At 38.1% G+C, this 12076-nt stretch overlaps 1 non-coding gene across 1 annotated transcript; it reads left to right on the top strand.

Moving 5' to 3' along the window:
• Positions 1-907: 907 nt before the first annotated feature.
• On the top strand, positions 908-1063 carry LOC124886829. The gene has a single exon (XR_007044236.1). It is a non-coding gene; the product is annotated as a 5.8S ribosomal RNA (ribosomal RNA).
• The last annotated feature ends 11013 nt before the right edge of the window (positions 1064-12076 follow it).

Genomic DNA, 12076 nt, shown 5'->3' with positions numbered 1-12076 from the left:
GGTTCATTGGTGCATTGGTTCCTTGTGCCCATGGTGATTTAGGGGCGATGGTTTCGGTGCACGAATATCTAACTTGACAAAGACACCACCATGGTAGCCACTATATGTTCGTCGGCATTTGTCATTGGATATGTCTCTAGCATTACACTCGATGGTCACAAAAACCTTTAATTGTGACATGCCTCTATGCACCGACGTTGTTCTCAGTGCGTTGCTGATCACTTAAGCCACACTTCACATCACGGAAAACCTCTAGTTGCTATGCCGTTGTTTTACATGAAAGGCCACTTGATATCATATACTTAATTATTTGGAATGGAACGCACGCAACTCTTGAAAAAGAAGAGGCTAACTTAGGTGAGGTAAACTCACAACACGTGGTGGGATTTTTCAAGGATGGATACATAAACCTCCTTTAGAGATGGACGAAAAAATAATTGGATTAGATGGGGAGGGACGAACCAGAGCGACACCTTTGTACACACTGCCCATTGCTCCTACTGATTGAATGATTCGGTGAAATATTCAGATCGTGGTGATGCGGGTGGTTCACTACCCGCGACGTCGTGAGAAGTCCATTAAACCTTATCATTTAGAGAAAGGAGAAGTCGTAACAAGTTTTCCATAGGTGAACCTGCAGAAGGATCATTATCAAAACCTGCACAACAGAACGACCCTGCAAACGTGTTTAACAACTGGGGAGTCTACGCGGGTGGGGTGCTCCAGCACTCCGCACAAGCGCCTTCCCTCCATCCCTGGAGTGCGTGCCCCAACACACGTGCCAGGCGACTAATGAACCTCAACATGGAAAGCACCAAGGAATACTTAAATCGATAGCCTACCCCTCGCGCCTCGTCTGCAGCTTGTGTCGGGGGGGGGGACCTGTGCTTCTTTTGTAAACAAAAACAACTCTTGGCAATGGATATCTTGGACCTCACATCGATGAAGAACGTAGTGAAATGCGATACTTGGTATGAATTGAAGAATCTCGTGAACCATCGATCCTTTGAATGCAAGTTGCGCCTAAAGCCATTAGGCTAAGGGCACGTCTTCCTAGGCATCATGCATCGCATCGCGCCTCAATCATAGGGCGTGCTATCATCGCGGGGTGGATACTGGCCTTCCGTGTGCCTCGAGCTCGCGGCTGGCCTAAATGCGAGTCCATATCAATGAACGTCGCGGTAAGTGGTGGTTGTAACTCAAATCTCTTTGTTGTCGCGGCTATGGCCTATCGCGTGTCTGGAATTAAGGACCTTTTCCTGCTTAAGCACTCTGACCACGACCCCAGGTTAGGCGGGATTACCCACTGAGTTTAAGAATATCAATAAGCAGAGGAAAAGAAACTTACAAGTATTCTCTTAGTAACAGGGAGCGAACCGGGAACATCCTAGCCTTAGAATCGGGCACTCCATCATCCGAATTATAGTCTAGAGAAGCGTCCTCAGTGGTGGACCGGGCAGAAATCCCCTGGAAGGGGGCGCTAGAGAGGGTGAGAGCCCCATTGTGCCCGGACCCTGTCGCACCATAAGGCGCTTTCTATGAGTTAGGTTGTTCGGGAATGCAGCCCAAATTGGGAGGTAAATTCCGTCCAAGGCTAAATATGGGCGAGAGACCGATAGCAAACAAGTACCGCAAGGGAAAGATGAAAAGGACTTTGAAAAGAGAGTCCAAGAGTGCTTGAAATTATCAGGAGGGAAGTGGATGAGGGCTAGGAATGTGCCTCAGTCGGATATGGAACGGCGATGAGCTGGTCTTCCAATCGACTTAAGGCATGGACCAGCATTGATTGGGGGGGCGACCAAAGATTGGGCTCTAGATACGCTCGTGGAACTCTATCTCCTTGATTGTGGTAGGCAGCGTGCACCTCCGGCATGCTTCGGCATCTACGCACTCCAGACGCTGGCCTGTGGGCTCCTTATTCGACCCGTCTTGAAACATGGACCAAGGATTCTGACATGTGTGAGAGTCACCGGGCGAGTAAACCCGTAAGGAGTAAGGAAGCTGATTTGTTGGTTTCCCCCGAGGGGTGCACCACCGACCGACCTTGATCTTCTGAGAAGGGTTTGAGTGTGAGCATACCTTTCGGGACCCGAAAGATGGTGAACTATGACTGAGTGGGGCGAAGCAAGAGGAAACTCTGGTGGAGGCCTGCAGTAGTACAGACGTGCAAATCATTTGTCTGACTTGGGTATAGGGGTGAAAGACTAATCGAACCGTCTAGTAGTTGGTTCCATCTGAACTTTCCCTCAGGATAGCTGGAGCTCGCGTACGAGTTCTATCGGGTAAAGCTAATGATTAGAGGCCTCGAGGGCACAATGCCCTCGACTTATTCTCAAACTTTAAATAGGAAGGACTCCAAAATTTACCTATTTTCTTTTTTAATCATCGACCCACTGTATATGGACAACTAACCTCGAAATTTCCATATTATTGATTATTAAAATAGTCTTGCTTTATAAGATCAAATCCCAAGATAGCCCAGAAGAAAATTTTCCCATCCTTGCCCTCATGTCAGCAACTAAATCAGGAGCATACCTTGATAGCTAATGAAATTTTAAAGCATATTCCTTGACAGACATTCTCCCTTTCTTAAGGTTCACAAACTCCTTCATCTTTGCTTCCCTCATCACTTGAGGAAAGAATTGATCCAGAAAAGTACAAAAAAGGCATCCTATATAGAAACTCCTCCATATCACCTTTATCCCTGACCCACTCTTTGTACTATTGGTACGCAACATAATAAGCTGCAAAGTTTATACCTTCCACATTTGTGGCCTGCATTGCTCTGAATATCTTCTTAATTTCATCCAAGAATCCTTGAGGATCCTCCTACATATTCACACCTGTAAAAGTAGGAGGATTCAGTTTCATATACTGGCCAACCCTTGTGGCCTCAAAAGACAACCCACCAGACGCATCTCGCTCAACCTGAGCAGCAACTAATTGAGAAATAGTATGGTTAGATTGGTAAAATTCTGCATTAATCACCTCAGCCCTAGGAGGACCATTAGCAAATGAAGAAACTCCTAAAAAATTAGGGATGGGACCCTGAGATCGAAGACAAACTCCAAACATAGGTGATACCATATCAACATTATCCTCAGATAGGACTGAAGAGTTTCCTTGTGTTCCAGATCACTGAGGAATGATCTAAAAAGAGAACAACTAAGGATTAAAGAAGAATTCTAGGACTTAGACTCCAATCATGAAAATAGAATACCAATAAAATGAAACATTCCTAAATTCCTTGTAGTCTCTCTCTTATGAGTACGACATACTACACACACCTAATAGAGGCTCTACTCTACACGTCCTTGTAGACTCCCAATTGAAAATGAACCTAAAGCTCTAATACAATCTTGACATGACCCAACTCAGGGCCTTATCGTAATGGACATCCCAAGTTCGATCGAAAGCAGAGACCACACCTGTTACCCAACCTAACCTCCAGTCTCCTGCCTGAGTTGGATAAATTTTGAACATACACTAAGATAGTGTAACCATTTAGATTACAAACTCTAGGATAAGTCTAAACCAAGCCTGGCCCAATCGAGTCTGACCGTTCCTTACCAATCGTACAACCATACCAAGCTAAACCAAACAATAGATTCAACCATAACCATATAAGTTCCAAATCCTAATATGATTAATTACCAAATGAAATATTATGGAACAATAAGAAATTATGTTCAATGATGTCAACCCCAATATCAACACCATTATTAAGTCTGACACCCATATTGATCCCACACATACCAACCCATAGTTGTACCATAAAGATTCTAACAAAAAGAATACCAAAATTTTATTGGGACATGACCCAAACCATAGAAAAAACCACATCCATAAATAATTCAGAGTATGAAATAACATCTATGAAATAGAGCCTTCCAAAAAAATGGAAGCTCATCACTTCAATCCAACAGCTATCCCCAATTATCCTAATTTTAAGTAGAAGGAGTAGAATGGTTGGTTCCTAAATCATCTGGGGATTAAAAAAAACAAAGATAGATTAGTGGGAGAATGTTAGCATAAACTCTGGATAAGGATAAAATAATGCCATTTACAAAACCATGTATAAACCATCTATTTGCATACAAATGTACATACATACATATATATATACATTTATATATATATAAGCATGCTGGGAAAAAGGATAGGGTTTATCAATTCTATTAAAACCATTACCTGGGCTATGTAGCTATGCCATCCTAAGTCATCCATGGGCTATATGGGTTCAGTTCCCCCTATTGAAAGGGCCCTAGTGCGTAAAGCTGCACGACCAGGGAAGAAAACTTAGGATGATTAGTACATCCCCCAAAATATAAAGTGTGACATCATGAATATGGTCACTAAGACCAAACCTCATATCGGTAAATATGAGTTTTTAGTATAGATCACCTTGGGACCTCCATCCTCTAGGGCTTTACTACACACTCCTTCTTTAAGACAAATTAAAACCATTACCAAGAAACCAACCAAATAATTAACCATTTATTAACAAAGGCTATTAGATAGTGGTATCATCATACTGACTATAACTTGCAAGTATTTTCCTTAGCCAATCCTTAGGGGATCCCATATACCCCACATGATTTTCATTAAAACCAAAAACATGGCCAACAAGGCCTTTTAAATCCATTCAAAACCATTTAAACTATCCATACCATTTAGGGTTCCATTACCAGGTTTTAACCATGCATAAGTTAAATTTAAAAACCAATATTATAGTAAAAGCATTGTTATAGGCACTTTATCAATCACTTTAGGGGAGTAGTATTTCCAAAACCAAAGTCCATTACCAAAGAACCATTCCCATGAAACCAATTATCCAAAACAACCATTAATTCATATAAAAGCATAATTAAAATATGGAAAAACCATAACCAAGCATTTATAACCAAAATTCCCAAATCATATTTGAAAACCCAAAATCATACAATACTTAAATCATGAAAACATTGTATAAAACCCTGACTTTAGTTATAACTGAAAATGAGGGAAGAGAACATGTCTTAAATTAAGATAATGAAGGAGAGAAATCACCAAGAAAAAGCCCAATTTACTTCTTAACATAAAACCCTAGCTTCCTTTCCCAAGAACATTAGAGGGGATTTAAGTGTTTTCCATGTGTTTAAAAATAGAATAATAGGGAAAATAACCTTCCAAGTGCAATATGAGTTATGGGACCTTATTAGGATATGTTGGAAAAAATTTAGGTTACCCTCACTTAAACTACATTAAATTCCCATCATAGGGTACGACTGACCCTTATGTGTCTTACCTATCTTATACAAGTGGTACCTATCTCTTATACCTTAGGATTTTACCCTTGAACCTAATACTCTCCAATGTACGGCAAACCTAAACCCAAGTCATATTCAAGTGTATGACTAGTACCTATAAATCGTACCCCTGGTAGTATAGATCCAGGAGGTTTGAACACTGACCACCATATGAGTCTTGGGTATAACTCATACCTTGGTTTACGGTTCATGGTGATCTACTCATAGTCATATCCAACTTAAGTTACAATTTCTAAGGTTAAGTAAAGTAACCAAACAACCCATACCCAACTATACGACTCATACCACCAAAATCGTATCCATTCCAGTAACAACATCAATCCCACCAATCAACACTAGTCAACATATGTTTAGACCATACCACTTATACCTAAGTGTATGACTCATTTCCCTAAATAGTATCTTGCCCAAAAACCAGAAATAAAGAATATTTTATAAGGTCCAGAAACCAGTGTAACACCCTAACTTAAGAGAAGGAGTCCCATATCAACAAAATATAGGAGGGATGCTGGGTATATAAGTAAGCAAGCCTTACTCCCTTGTGATACATTTTAATATTGTATGGGCCTGGGCCCAGAGTGAACAATATCACTAGTGGGTTGGGGAGTTACAAGGGTCTCTTGATCCATAATGGTTTGAGATGCCCGTCACTGCCAGGATCTCAACTCAAGTCTCGATAGAATGGTATCAAAGCCGCTCTTATGTCAGCCTTATCGATGTGGCCTAGAGTTAAAACTGAGTGTAGATGAATCTTGATAAGTTTGGGCAACCTTAGTCTTGAGTACAGGAAAAATCCCATTTGGTGGAGCAAACCTCAGCAAAGACACTGAGTCCGTAAGGGGGTGTATCTAACACCCCAACTTAAGAGAAGGAGTCCCAAATCAGCAAAACATAGGAGGGATACTGGGTATATAAGTAAGAAAACCTTACTCCCTAGTGACATGTTTTAAAGTTGTATAGGCCTAGGCCCATAGTAGACAATATCACTAGTTGATTGGGGAGTTACATGGGTCTCTTGGGCCTTGATGGTTTAGGATACCCATCGCGATCAGGGCCCCAGCTCGATTCATAACAACCAGGGTGTTTTATAAACATATAGGAACATCTATACCAAATTTATATAATGGTTTATCTGCTACTTGAACAAGACCTATGTGGAGGAACTTGTAATTTTTTCTATACTTGTTAATATCTTAAGGTGCTAGTAATTAAATACTTTCATTATTTCTATTAATTCTAAAGTGGATTCAGAAGTTTTAATATTATAATTTTTTACCAAATCAAAGTGTCTATTTTTATAGACTCTATTAAAAATTTCTTTTGTAATATTTTAATTATTTAAATCACTTTCCATTTTAGCTATTTTACTAGATGTAGCAGAAATATTAAAACTATTTATTACATTTTGATTGGTTGGTGTATTCATTAGGATTATTGCACATAAGAGATAAAACACTATCCTAGGACCAAAATATACTTTTTATGTTTACAGTAATAATTTCTTTATAGTAGTTACTAGTCTTTCGTCTTCTATTATTCTTTTATTTTATTAGTATAAGCTTCGCGATGGGAACACCTCCGTGTTTGGCTCTATTTCTCACCACATACTCTGAGCTAATTCAATGGAAATCTCTAGTTTTGCCAACCTCTAAACCGCTATTAAACGGCTATACAACTTAAGGAATACAACTAAGAACATAGATGAATAATATAATACCATGTACTTTTCTTAGTTTAGTTCAGCTCTTATTTACATGTATAAGAGGCTTAAAGTCTAAAAATTTAACCAAGTGTTGGGGACTTAGTCACATTTTTGGTCTTTTAACTTCGAGGATCTTTAAATGAGTTTTGCCAACCCTAAGACATAGTTTTTTGAGTTAATTCATGCTCAGGGGTATAAGAAACTTGTATCGAGGAAATTTAAGATTTTTTAGATGAGGATTGAGTTGTGTTTGGATTTTGATTCTAGAAGCTCACTGCGATAGTGGTGTGTCACAGTGGCTATAGCAATGAGGCACCCATCGCATCGTGGTCTCCTTTCATTATTTGTTCTATTTATGAATTTTAATGTCTGAGAGGCAATTACGTCTTTTTCTCTTAATCTAATTCGTAAAAACATGAATTAAAAGTTGGTTGGGGAATTATATGCCTATTTTTACCCAACTTCATCTCTAAAACAAACCCTAATCATTCCTTCAAGTTCATTAATTTAATTCTCTCCAAGAAAACCATGAATCAAGTTCCCAAATCCAAGAACTTTCAAGGAGGCTTAAAGATTTATGTTTCTCTCCCAAGATTTATGTCTTAAGGTATGTGTGATGTTCATCCAAGGGCCCTTTCCACCCATGAAGTCCAAGAATCTCCTTTTGATATCAACTTATGAGTTTGTACGTGTTTATGATGAATTGTCTCCATGAAATTGTTATTCATTTTTATTACAAGTTATGTTTCTAGTGTTTTCTATAGAATGAGCCCTTATATGATTTAAGCATTAAAATCCTCAAGTTAAATCCCTAATTCACCATTTTAGTATTGTAACAAAGTTTTTAATCACATGTTTTACCCATTCCAATGCTTAAATTCCTGACTCCCACGTGTTTGATGAAATATGTATAAATAATGGGTTTTGAGCAATGATCCTTTATTATGGGTTTTAAAGCCTTACATGTCCTTATTGATATTTTCATTCAGTTCTAGAGGGTTATGTATACCTGATATTTATCTATTTACATGATTTCAATATCTTTAGTATGGTTTTAGATAAACCCTGAGCATTTTCATTCCATTACTTATCATGATTCGTTTATTGTTCTGTTAAGCTTAGTTCAGTCCAGTAATTAATTATCATTTATTTGGGAGTAGGATTTAGCACCGAGCAAACCCGGGTTGGGGGCTCACCTGCCAGTAGTGGGTATGACCTTTAATAGCAGTCCTTGAGTTCAAAACTACGTAGCTAACATAAGTTAGAGATGTCAACCTGCCGGTTGAGGGTTGATAAAGTGTTTACTTGCCAGTTGAGGGTAACACATATCTTATTAGACTACCTACCAGTTGAGGGTGACTTATTAGCCCTTTAGGAAATTAGTTTAGTGAATCCACACATCCATTGTTAGTACCCGTGGCATGAAATTTACACCCTTCCAATTGAGGTTACAGGTTGGACCCTGAATAGCTTAGATTGGGGCATGTCAGTTAGCTGATACCTCCTACAGTCTTAGTTCAGTATTCTATATAGAATTCAATTAAGGTTTTCTTGACCATGGCATATAGTTCATCATTTATTTAGTTACTAAATTTTAATATTTTAGTTTACAAACTATTTTAATATCATGTTATATGCTTGGTCTTGCATTAATAGATTTTACAGCTTTCATATATTTTATGCATCAGTTATTTTATGCAGTCAGTCATTTTCTTATGCAATTCAGTCTGTATTTTATGCATATAAACCTATGCATTTTATCCTAACCTTATCTCAAATACCAGTACATTTAAAGTACTGAATGCATACTTTCTTTGCGCTACGATATCTTATCTCATAGGTTTGGATGCTCAATTTCCTAACTGCACTTGGATTGTTCAGGTTATCAGTAGTAGCAATTGTGTTGAGTTCTCATATGTCGAGGACATGTTATGTTATTTAGTATTTCCTCATTTCTTTTTAGTTAGTTCAGTTTGGAGTTAGTTGGGGCCTGTCCCATAAACTCTTCAGTCAGGTAAGATGCTTTCAGATCAGTCACTCAGTTATATAGTCAGTCGGTTTTATCAGATGTTTTAAGTCATTCAGATATATTTTCGTACTTATTTTAATATCTAATTTTACATTATATTATCAGTATTTAAGCCCTATGGCATTTACTTCTACACATTTGTATTTTATTACTTTATTCAATACTCACAGTCGGTACCATCTAATGGGTTAGCTTATGGTCATTTGTGACTGTAAGCACCGTTGTCATGACTAGGGGGTATCCTTGGGTTGTGAAAAAACTTGGTATCACAGCCTAAGATTTTACAGTGTCCTAGAAAGTCTAAAAGTTACATTGATTAGAGTCTTGTGCATAGGTATGAAGTGCTCCACACTTATGAACTAGAGTCTACAAGACATTTTAGGAAAAGTTTCCCTTCTTTCAGTATTCATGTCATGCGAGTGAGCATGATTTCTATTTAAAATCTTTTTTCTAATCCATCCTTTATCTGTTATAGAAAAATGCATCCCATAAAGAACAGTGAAAGAAAGAAAGGGAACAAACCCACATCTTCGCCTATTCAGGAAGATCCCCTGAATAAGCATGTCTCTCATGTTAAGTTTAGAGTTGCATTCACTATATTAGCTTACTCAGTAGTTGCTTAGAACAATCAGTAGGCTATTGCCCTTGCTAGTCCAGTGGCAAATATAGTTGCATCTAGGATTTGGGACTTCACCCATGAATCCCCTTTCATATTTAGGATCCAAGTATAAGGAGGATCCATAGGAGTTTCTTGATATAGTTCAGTAGGTGACTGATATCATGGATGTCACTCACACCTTGTATGAGTAGTAGAAGGAGGATAGAGGCGTAGATAAAGGGCCTATAGAGTGGAACAAGTTCTCCATGACCTTTTTAGATAGGTTCGTTCCTTTAGAGTTATGGGAAGATAAGGTTAAGGAGTTCATTAAATTGAACTAGGGTAGTATGAGTGTGAAGGAATATTCTCTTATGTTTATTCAGTTGGCGAGGCATGCTCCTAATGTGGTTGGAGACAATAGGTCTAGAATGAGTAAGTTTGTTTTTGATGTATTTGATAGTGTAGTCAAGAAGTGTAGAACTTCTATGTTGATTAAGGAGATTAAAATATCTAGGCTTATGGTTCATACTCAATAGATTAAGGAGCAGAAGCTTAAGGAAAAAGAGAGAGAGAGAGAGAGAGAGAGAGAGAATAAAATGGCCAGAATAGGTAGCTTTAACTTTTCTTAGCCTAGGTTAGAGAGTGGTAACCGTTCTCATTTCTATCAAAAGTTTTCAGCCCCATCTCCATCTTTAGATAATGTACCAGTACCAATGTTCAGGAATGAAAATCAGGATAAGGCGCAAGTCTCTAATCCCCAAGGTAGTGTGAACTATGGTCGTACTAATCCTCATTGCCAAAAATATGGTAGGAATATTAGGGTGTGTGTAGAGCTGACAGTGATATGTGTTTTGGGTGTGGCAAGCCAGGCCGTACAATCAGAGATTGCTTAAACAGGGGTCAGCAGGGTCAGTCCAGTCATCCTGTAGTTCCACCCAGTTGCCCGACTCAGTCGGGTGCCACATCCAATGCAACCAGTGGTCATTGATAGAATAGATTGTATACAATTTAGTTTTGATAGGATCAAGAAAGTTCTCCTGATATGGTAATGGGTACGTTACAGGTATTTTATCTTCATATTTATACTTTGTTAGATCCCAGAGCTTTACTTTCTTTTGTAACCCTATATATAGTTGCTGATTTTGGTATCAGTCCCAAATCTTTAGTAGAACACTACTTAGTATCTACTCTAGTAGGTATCTCTATTGTAGCTAGGCAGGTATACAGGAACTATCTGGTCACAATATCCAAGAAAGTCACCTAAGTTGACCTTATGGAGTTAGAGATGATTGATTTTGATGTCATTCTTAGTGTGGATTGACTACATCATGTTATGCATTCGTTGATTGTATAAATAAAGTTGTTCAGTTTAATTTCAAAATAAACCAGTTATTGAATGGATGGGTAGTAATTCAATGCTTAGGGGTCAAATTTTGTCATATCTTAGAGCAAGAAAAATGATATCCAAGGGATGTATATACCATCTTATTTAAGTCAAAGACTATAATTCTGAGACTCCATGTCTCGAGTTAGTTTTAGCAGTAAGGGAATTTCTAGATGTGTTCCCTAAAGACCTTTCTAGAGTTCCTCCCAAAAGGAAAATCAACTTAGGAATAGATCTCCTTCCAAATACCTAGCCAATCTCTATTTCGCCCAATAGAATGGCTCTATATGAGTTTATGGAGTTGAAAGAACAGTTGAAAGATCTCTTAAATAAGGGATTCATCAAGGCCAGTGTTTTCCTGTGGGGCGCTCCAGTTTTTTTTGTTCTTAAGAAAGATGGTCCTCTTATAATATGAATCAATTATCTTCAGTTGAACAAAGTCATAGTAAAATATAAGTATCCATTCCTTAGGATTGGTGAATTGTTCAACCAACTTCAGGGTGCTAATTATTTCGCTAAGATAGATATCAAATTTGTCTATCATCAGCTCAGAGTTAGAGAATGTGACATTTCAAAAACAACTTTCAGAACCTGGTATAGTTACTTCGAATTTATAGTTATGTCTTTTGGACTAAAAAATGACCAGCACCTTTAATGGACTTGATGAACAAAGTGTTCAAGTAGTACATAGACAGGTTCATCATAGTCTTCATTGGTGATATTCTTTTCTACTCTCGTAGTAATAATAATTATGCAAACTATCTTAGAATTGTATTGCAGACTCTTAGAGCCCATCAATTATTCACCAAATTTAGTAAGTACAAATTTTAGCTAAGATCAGTAGCTTTCCTTGGCCATATTATTTCTGGTGATGGCATTAGAGTTGACCCTCAAAATACTAAAACTATGAGAAACTGGCACAGACACATCTCTCTATTAGATATCAAGAGTTTTTTAGGTATGGTTGTCTATTACATGTGGTTTATTAAAGGTTTTTCATAAATTAGGACCCTTATATCTCTATTGACTCATAAAAAAGTCAAGTTTCAGTGGT

The sequence above is a fragment of the Capsicum annuum genome, chromosome 8, assembly GCF_002878395.1.
Source record: "Capsicum annuum cultivar UCD-10X-F1 chromosome 8, UCD10Xv1.1, whole genome shotgun sequence".
Lineage (NCBI taxonomy): Eukaryota > Viridiplantae > Streptophyta > Magnoliopsida > Solanales > Solanaceae > Capsicum > Capsicum annuum.
This window is presented reverse-complemented; position numbering and strand designations above follow the sequence as displayed.